This window comes from Hyposmocoma kahamanoa, unplaced genomic scaffold (assembly GCF_003589595.1).
Source record: "Hyposmocoma kahamanoa isolate Upper Pololo Valley unplaced genomic scaffold, ASM358959v1 236, whole genome shotgun sequence".
Taxonomy (NCBI): domain Eukaryota; kingdom Metazoa; phylum Arthropoda; class Insecta; order Lepidoptera; family Cosmopterigidae; genus Hyposmocoma; species Hyposmocoma kahamanoa.
Window position 1 is genome coordinate 375,230 of NW_020653753.1, and position 10,806 is coordinate 386,035.

A 10,806-nucleotide genomic window follows, 5' to 3' on the forward strand; every position below is an offset into this window, starting at 1 on the left:
AATGAGATATTTATGATTAAATATTTTTCATCCATATTTCAATTTCAGTGGAATTTTGAGTATTTTATGTAATTATATATTACAGCTGCACTAATATTATTTTTGTTCAGCTTTTCAATTTGCAACTGCAATAAACCTATAATGTAGCTCCTGTCAGATAGGTTCAACCGGAAAATCAGTGCTGTGCAAACCAACGTAATTTAACAATAAAAAATCAAGCCTGCACCAACATTATTGTCAGAGTTTTGTGGAAAAGGCGAAAGGGCCATTTCAAAGAAACTATTTTCAAGGGAGCATGATCAACGAAACGAGATCTACAACCCCCTGGAATCGATTATTTTTATATAATATTTAGTTTGTTTAGTGTTAAGCAAAATCAGCCTATACTCCGTCAAACCATTTATTATACTTTTGATCTCAGCGTGCAGTTCCATAATTATTGACAAGCAACCATAGACAAAAAATGCAATATGAACTTCATAGACTGTTTTTTCTTTACTGTAGTGAAGCGACGTGCGATATTTATCAAGCCCACAGATTCTGGAACGAACATTATAGCAAAAAAATCTTGAGGTGCCAATATCGCGATAGTTACCGAAATGCAAATGCGTTGGTTATGTATTACAAAGAGCGGTGCCTCTACCACAGGTTTACTGTGACAGTTGTCGCTAACGAACGCGTAAATTACTTCATAATTTTTTATAGCAAGCAACGCTCCTAGCGGTCACAAGAAGAAACAACATTTTGCATACAAACATTTTGCGCGGTCGCTAGCGATGACCGTGACTATAATCTCATGGTACACCAAGTAATGTCAACATTACTGCGTTCAGGTTTTGAAAGATAAGGGTGCTGGTGAAATTACAGGCACATAGGACTTGTCAACTTAGTCTCAGGATGACGGACGCAGTAGCAGTGCCCCTCAGAACTTTGCGATTTAAAGCTCTGGGTAGCACTGCAACTGTTATGGACAGGCGAATAGCGTCCTGTCACTTGATATTATATATATATATATATATATAATAAGTGTTATAGCTAATAGATTGTTATATAATAAGTACAGAAATAAAACAAATAAATATATAAACAAAATTAGGAATAATTATATTATGAAGGAGGTGTCTGCAAACTTTAAAAATTCTAGAAAATTGTGGGAAATAATAAATAATATATGTGGCAAGGTATGTCATTCTATAGACACGATAATATGTAAATATTTTAAATCAGATCTTGGCTCACTGTGCAACTCATTTGCTTACGGTTTCGATAATAATGTAAAAAATATATGTTATGATTGTGATGTAACTTTATTAACAAATACTTACAAAAAACCTCCTACTGTAGCAATGAGAATGACACGAGCTAATAATAATGTCATAAGTACCATCATTAAACATTTAAATAAAAATAAAAGTCCAGGTATTGATAAGATACGGGTCCGGGATCTACAATGTATAAGCTCAGAAATAACACCAGTCATCACTCACTTAATTAATTGTTGTCTAGCCACGTCATCTTACCCGGATAATTTAAAGACCGGAATCATCAGACCCATACATAAGAAGGGGTCTTATAATGTTATAAATAATTACAGGCCGATTACAATACTTTCTAGTATTGACAAAATAGTGGAAAGATACTTAGGGACACAAATTAATAAGTTTTTAATAAGTAATAATGTAATAAATGACAAACAGTACGGATTTCAAAAAGGCCGCAGTACTTCTCAACTTCTATCTAAATTCACAGATGATGTCAATGGCTATCTGAACGCTCGCGAACAGGTACTCGTTGTATTCATCGACTTCAGCAAAGCATTTGACACTTTACGGTACAGTACACTGTATGACAAGCTAGAACAGAATGGTATACAGGGACCATTGTTGGATTGGTTTCGCGACTATCACACAAATAGGCACACACTAGTACGCTTAGGAAACGCTCAAAGCGACAAAATACCTACTGTTCGAGGTACTGCCCAAGGCTCAATTCTTGGACCTACCGAGTACTTGCTCTATGTAAATGAAATGTGCGATATTTTTTCCGAAGGTTCCGTATACCAATTCGCTGATGACACTTGCCTAATAACACACAGCAAAGACATAATTGAGGCGCAGAAGACAATGCAGCATAATTTTAATATACTTTGTAAATGGGCTCACGATGTAGGCTTGGTCATTAATGCCGACAAAACCAAAGTTGTTCATATACATTCGCCATATATTAAAACAACTCACGAAACTTCGATAACAGCGCATGAACATAAATGCTTGCATAACCGGTTCTCTTACACCAACGACGGCGCTGAGGGCGCGTGCTCATGTCCAAGTCTACAGGTAGTCGAGCAGCATGTTTATCTGGGTCTCATTATTGACAATCATTTTAACTGGGGACCGCAAATCGAAAGTGTTACTAACAGGCTCAGGTCTATTAATGCAAAACTTTCTATACTGAAGTTTAAGGTACCATATCACACACTTAGAATTTTATATTTAGCATTGGCAGATTCAATAATAAGTTATGGACTTACTAGCTACGGGCGTACTTATAAGACTTACTTAAATAAAATATATAAATTACAAGTCAACCTCCTAAAAACAATTGTGTCCAATAAAATAAGAGATAAGTATAAAGATAACGATCCCGGTCTTTTTAGTCACTGTAAGGTGATGTCGGTGTTTAATAAGTCAAATATGCTTATTATATTAGATAAATTTGAAAAAATTAGTTTACTAAAAAAAAGCGAACAAGTCAATCACGCATCCTTTCTTATCTACCTATGTACCAACTACCTAGGAGCAATAACGCATATGGCATGAGGACCGCGGAATACATACTACCTGCCATTTTAAATAAAATACCTGATTACTGACATGCAGACACATCCACAATTAATAAATGTAAACAATACCTAAAAAAGTACTACTTAAGTAACTTTTAGGCAGTATCAATAAGCGTTTATTGCGACGCATTCTTCTTTCGCTTAAACCCTTAAAGGATTTTAGAAAGAAGTCTTACCAATGTATTATTATGTCACTTTTATGTAATGAATAAATAAATTAAAAAAAAAATATATATATATATAATATATGAAAATAGGATATATAACAAACGAGTTCAGAATTCTCGCCACACATTTATGCGTTAAATGTAACCAAACATTTGTTTGTTTCCGTTGTTATCTATATATAAGACTTTTATACGTACGTCTTGTGTCAAATAAATTGAATAAATGCATAAAAGTTCAACGATTTTTGATGTTCCAGGATTAATACTATATATCCATTTTATCTACAGTGTAACAATAGTGAAGAGCCGTGGTAGCCTAATGATTTAGCGTGAAACAGAGAGCGAGTGCGGATCGGGCGCGAGTCGGGTCGGGGCCGCGGCAGCGGGTCTAATTCCATATATGGACGACAACACTCCGAACGCAGGCGCGGAACGGGAAATACACGGAATTAGACGCGCCGCGATCCCAACCTGACCCGCATCCGCCTCTTATTCTCAAGAAAAAGCCGTGGGTTCGAATCCGATCTCGCACCTCTGTGTTTCTTGGAATTTATGTGTGAAATTTAAATTTAAAAAAAAAATTAAGTTTGCCATGAGCTTTTCGGTGAAGGAAAACGTCGTGTGATAATGAAACCGTCGAAAAAGGACTCTCAACTCTCGGTAAACACGTGAAGTCCCCGACCAGCATCGGGCCAAGGTGGTGGACAATGGCTTAAGCCCTCGCCTGAGAAGAGACCCGTGCTCCGCCGTGGACGTATAGGTAATAGATTGACAACTATAGAATTCCCTGTACTACTATGAATACTAGATCAACGAAATTCCCTCCAGGGTACCTACTACATATAAAATTAATTTGCATCTAATTATCTGTATAAAACAATATCGATCCGGTATTGCCAATAAATGGAATGTCACTTAGTACTTACTCTCAAGGCAAGCCTTTTATATCGAAGCTTAAAGTAACAAGTCTACTTTTATGATTACGACAGATAAGGTCTTATCTCTCGTAACCATAATAATCGACTTGTCATTTTACGGCTGAACTAGTGTAGCAAAAATAAATAAATAATTTTTGAAATACACGTTACCCATAGAGGTAGGAAATTATAAGCGTTACACAAATATGGTAAAACACAATTTTCGATATTCTTTTTTTATTTCTATAATCCTATAATCCAAAAACAGGTGTATGGGTAGTGGGTATGGGGTAGGTACCCAATCCCCAAGTCCGTCGGATAGCTGATGTCCCGAATCACGAATCTGTCGAATCCAGAATGTGTCCTATACCGAACAAGGGGGCCTTGCTTCTCTGAGAATATCTCTTCTATCTATTCATTCTTCACCACTGGTATAATACATAGGGCGCACTATAAGTTTCCGGAACAGGCCATTTACATAAGCAAAATTTAAAAAGTAATTACAACATTTGAAAATGGAACTCTTTGGCTGTAGAATACAGTTTGTTTCATCTGACTGGCACTTGTTTTTACATTGTGGCATCATTTTAGAAATTGGTTGTCTACATCACCATGGATTTAACTCGTGAAAATTTTCGTAGTATGATTTTCTACGACTTTAAGTGTAATTTAACAGCTCAGCGGAGCTTCGCTCGGCTTCAAACTGCTTTTGGCGATGAAACATCATGCATGATGCCTATTTATAGCTGGTTTGCAGAATTCAAACGCGGTCGTGTGAATCTCAGTGACGAATTTTGCGATGGTCGCCCGTCCATTGCTGTGAACAAGAAAAACATCGATGCTGTGCGCCGTATGATCAGAACAGACAGGCATGTGAGATTCGGGCATCTTTAGGCATAGGCATGAGTCAAATACAATCAATACCACACAAACATTTGGGTGTGAAAAAACTGTGCTCTCGGTGGATCCCACACAATTCGACTGAGGCTCAAAAAACGGAACGCCTTACTTGGTGCAATGCCATGCTTACCAGATTCAACCAAGGGGTGTCAAATTTGTAATAATCAAATTTTTGTAATAGTTAAATAGTAACAGGTGTCAAAACATGGATTTATAGTTACGATCCCAAAACAAAGTAGCAATAGAGCATATGGGTCTTTCTAGATGAGCCGAAACCAATCAAAGTGGCGCTCTAGCAAAGTGCCTGTAAGCGGATGATTGCTTCTTTTTTTATGAAAACTGGTCACGTGGCTACTGTTGCTTTGGAGAATCGTTGTACCGTGAATTATGATTGGTACACGACCATTTGTTTGCCGGAAGTTATTGACAAACTCCGTAAAAATAACCGTAAACGCCGTATCATCTTGCACCACGATAATGCCAGTTCTCACACGGCCAGACAGGCAAATGAATTTTTGAAGGTGCATAACGTTGAGCTTATGAGCCATCCCGCGTACAGTCCCGACCTGGCACCTTGTGACTTATATTTATTTCCAAAAACTAAGAACCAGTTACGCGGTCAACGATTTTCATCACCTGAAGAGGCTGTCGAAGAGTAAAAAAATATGTTTCAGAGATTGTCGCGGAGGAGTAGCATAAATGTTTTCAAAATTGGTTCATTCGTATGAAAAAGTGCACTAACGCTAACAGAGAATATTTTGAGAAACAATAAATTCATTACTGACCATTTATAATATTTTTTTCTTATTCATTCCGGAAACTTATAGTGCGCACCACGTACATCGCCACAACATCACCAGATTTTAACGACGTTGTGATCTTGTGACCGATGATATGCGATTGTGTAAAAAATATTTATTTTATATTTAACATATTTAGTGCAGCCTTGAATAACCTTAAATTTTAGTTTTTGGGTAGCACAGATTTCATTCCTTTATTTTATTTCCTTTTCCTTTTCCTTTATTTTATTCCTTTATTTATTTCATTCCTTTGCCGTATGCATTACGAAGGAGAAACGAAGTGCTTCGAACAAATACATAGTATTTCAATGACATAAGTATGGCGCGGGGGTGTGTTAGTTGTTCCACCTCCACGCGCGCGAAGTCCTTGAGTAGTCTGTGATAACATGTTGTCACAGAACGCCCAAAAATGTAGCCGGTACGACCTGGGGCTAACACTGACAACTCTCGGCTTCAGTCTGAGAATTGTCAGTGAGGGCGCGAATCGATCAACACGGCCCGGCCATGCGTTTCTGGGGGTGGACAATGGCAAGTGATGGGCAGTCTAAATTTCCACCCTCCTGCGTTAATGCCTGCGCAGTTGAGCACCATACGCAGAGATGAGGGAATCCTGGGGAGTTGAGCCCGAGCGGGTTGGGGACCCTGGCAAGCAATACGCCCTCTTCGGCCCTGATTTCCTGCCAAACGGTAGCCCTGTGATTAGCCAACACAGGGAAATGGCATAGTCTCGTCAGAGGGCCACAGGCGAGGTGCGAGGGGGACGGACTCGGATATGTTGACGGGGTGAGTATGTGCGGAACACCTGGCTGACTTTGATCAAGTCATACAGCAGCAGTGAGCTCTTAACTCCTGCACTTATACTCTCCTGACAATCCTGGTGTCCTGAATGGGACATCCCCAAAGGTGCGGGCTCCGTGGTGGGTGGGAAGTCAGAAGAGTGAATTAAAACACATAGTAACATGTACACTAACGATCTTTCTTTCTCTAAATCTAATAACCCAAAAACGGCGGTACTGGAAGTGAAACCCAAAAGTGCCCCACCAACACACACAAACACACAGCGCCCTACGGTGAGTGGTAGGCCAAAGGGGAAACCCCAAGGTCAGCCGAGCACCGATGTTTGTGCTAGCACCACACCAGCGGTAGTGGCCCAAACCCAGTAGCAGTAGCTTAAATGTGACGTTTTCAAGTGTAAATTTATTTTACCTATGGAATAAATAATCTTTGATAAATAAATAGACTTTGACTTTGACTTTGACCCTAGGTTCTGCGGCGCCCGCTCACACATCGGGTTCTGCATTGCAGAATCCCTCAAACACGGCCCTTGAGGTAGGATGGACCCTGGTGAGTCGCCAGCCCAAATTCAAGGCCACGGCACACATCCGTAAGGAAGGGACAAGTTACCACGGCGAGCGTCCACCTCCAGCCCCCAGTGGGAGCAGGGGACGCCCTGCCCGAAAAAACAAGAAAGGCCGTCGAAGAGAATGCGAGCGTCGCAATGCCAACAACCCCCTGCCGAAGGAGGGAGAGGCGAGGCCCCCAGTGGGTGCCGGGGAGCCCCTCTCATTGAAAAATGGGGTGGAGGCTCCCCGGAAGGTGGTCTGCGGACTACTCATCCCTGGCCATTGGGAGGAATCGGCCGCATCCTCAAGTGGGCGTAGGCACACCGCTGGGTTGTTCACTAACTGCAGCAGCATAGTGAACACTGCTTCGTAGTGGTGAGCCGCCCAGACGAACTCGTCCCCGCTGTCCTGGGGCATGGCCGGCGCCTAACCTTCCAGTTGAGCACGGTCTACCTCAGGTTCAGATCCAAGAGGGGCCTGTACACCGATGTGCCACCTGAGAAGACGGGCACAACAACGACACGGATGGACGTCTCCCCGGAGCCCTCCACCTCCTCTGATATCCCAGAGAAGGTGAAGGGCCCTCCTTGACCCCCGTCTCTGCGAACGCCGCTGACAAACCGGTGGCGACCAGCAGGGATGACGAGTGCATGTTGGGGATGGGAGACATCCGACTGAGCCAGGACGTGGACGAGGAGCTGCTATCTTCTGATGGCGGTTTCCCCCTCGCTCAGTAAACCTCACATCGTCCAGAGCAACCTCCACCACAGCCAGGCCGCAACGGTTCAGCTCCGGAAGTAGCTGGAGGCTAACAACACAGCCATGGCGCTAATCCAGGAACCGTGGATTAGTGCCCGTAGCCAAATAAATGGACTCTCACATCTGAGAGGTCAGGCTATTATCGACTACCATCTCAAATAAACCTAGAACTTGCATATATTACTCTAATAACTTACATGTACTGCCACTAAATGAATTCTGTTCCAGAGACCTGTGTACCGTAAAGCTTTTAGCTGACGCGGCCACGGGCCTGCCCGAAGTGGTGCTCGCCTCTGTCTATAAGGCGGAGACTGATGTGCCACCACCGCAGGAAATGGTACAGCTAATCAACTACTGCGAGTAGAACGGCCAGAATATCATCGTGGCTACTGACTCCAACGCCCACCATCCGTCGTGGGGCATGGAATTCGCAAAGGATAGAGGTAAGAACGTAACAGAATACTTATTCACAACTTACCTTCAAATCCTTAATAAAGGTATAGTGCCGCTTGCATGGCGACGACCGGCTGCATGAGGACAACTCCAACTGCAGCCCTCGAAGCGATGCTGGACCTGCGACCCCTCCCACTGCTCATCAGACAAGAAGCGGCGTCAACAGCAGTACGTCTAAACAGAGCCGGCCTTTGGAAGCACATGAGGATCCCACATACAGAAATCCTTTATAAGACTGTCAATGAGGAACCGCTACTGGAGGCGGCTGTGGATAGGATCCCAAAACAATACATCTTTGACAAAAAATACAAGATACAATTGTTTGAAGATCCCAACGAAGGACTGAACCCCAGAGAGGTCAGTCTTCACTGATGGATCTAAAACAAATTCAGGAACAGGTACTGGGGTATTCTCAGAAGACAGGATATCTATCTATATATCAGGATATCAACACCGCTTGGTGACCACAACACAGTACTCCAGGCTGAATGCATGGGCATCAGGTTGGCAGCAGAAGCAATCATAGCGAGAAGAGTAAAGAATTACTCCATTCGAATACTCTCCGATAGTATGTCATTACTTCAAGCACGGAACAGCTATGACATAAACTCCGGGCTCATTTTCGAATGTCATCAAGTACTCATGGAGGTATGCATACAAAACCATGTAACTCTACAGTGGATTAAAGGACACAACGACACGTGCCAATGACGCAGCAGATGAACTAGCCAGAACAGATCCCGTGGGACCAGAACCCATAGTGTCCCTCCCCTACCAATAGTCCAGAACAACTATACACAAAGGCACAAAATGTTCACATAATAATACATGGACCACCCTTACGGTTTGTAGACAGACGAGGGAAGCACTCCCAACGCTCAATGCCAGCCTATCTCGAATATTAATTAAACTTAAAAGGCAAGAGCTTCGCACTCTAACTGTCGCCCTAACGGGTCATGGTCCATACAATAAACACCTTTTCAATTTAGGTATCACAACTACAGGGCGAAGTACCTTGGAGTGCCAAGGTCCCTCCCCGAAGTCTTCAGCAAACCGAGGAGGCTGCTGAGATTCCTGGAGGAGCTTGAGTGGCACGAGTAGGACCCTGCACCCACCACACGCAAAATAGCCGCCTTGACGTCGAGTTGCGGATACCAGCCCGTTATACCAAGTACCAAGTATGGCGCGTTCTGGACATTCTGGTCGATCGAAACAATAAATTCATTTCTGACCATTTATAGTATTTTTTCCTTATTCATTCCGGAAACTTATAGTGCGCCTCACGTACAGCGAGTTTAACTTAGTGTTAAAAAAGTCCACGCCAACACATTATTACAAACGCGGCAGAAATGTTACAATAAAACAAAATAAATGTGTACATAACACTTATATTTTAGCATAACGTGGTGAGATTAAAATAAATATCTTTAAATTAAAACAACGAACATAATACAAATTTTGGAGATGTACGGCCCGTTAACAGAGAAGGGAAGCTAAGCTCTCCCTTATTGACTTCGATAATTTGAAATTACCTTATTATTTTGTTGCGAAATATTTTTTTTACTTCTAAAATATTCAACTTTAGTCAACTTTCTCTGTTAACTTTTCAAACATGATTCCTTTAATAATAATACATAATTTTGCGGATCAAAGCAAAATGAAACTCTAAAATAAAAATATTGAATATAAACAATATTCTACATACATTTTCACTTTGATTTAATCCGTTAGTTTAATCACAAAATTTTAAATCTACTAGCTGCGACACCTTACCGGCCGTGCTACTCCGAAAACTAATAGTACATAAACAATATGTTTAAAATTAAATAAAGTATAGAGCCAGCCATCTTCTTAAAGTACGTGTACCTACTTTCCCGAGTATATAAGTTTATCATTGTGGCAGTAACCAAATTGACGTATTTCGAAGATTTTTTGAGCAAAGATGGATCTCTGGTCCATTTTTTTAATAATTGTATTTGGGCAAATAATTTCGGTTCAAAAACGATAGAACGTTTTTCCTCTATTAAATTGTAAACTCTTCGCATTTTATTTTATTGACCAAATACAATAAAATAAAATTAAAAAGCCATTAATTCATGTTTATACACCGCTCGTTAAGGCTTTTACAGACAGGCTACTGGTCCGGTAGCATTGTGTAGACGACGTCACCGGCAATGTGGGCCTAAGTAACTTGTAATTACAGAATACATTTTACAAAGGTAACAAGTAAGCTTGTAATTCAACTACAAACTACTTAGAATTTTGAGTACTTTGTAGTGAAACCTACATTCGCAACAGCAGTGTTGGGTTAGAAGTAGTTAAAATACAAGGTACTATAAGTCAATCAGAACTTCCTGATACGATATAAAGAAATCACATTGCAATCCTTACAAAACACCTCTATATTATCCCCAATTTAACATTTCCGATTGGTTATTACGATTGAACACTTTTGATAATTAATTTTATTGTCTACACAAATTTCCCTATCGATTTGCTCCATCGACGTCATACTTCGACACGCTTATGCATACATACATATACTCATACCCATGTATTAATACAGAAACGAATTATAAGAGACTCGTAATTACATGACAATCAATAGTGGATGCTGATAAGCAA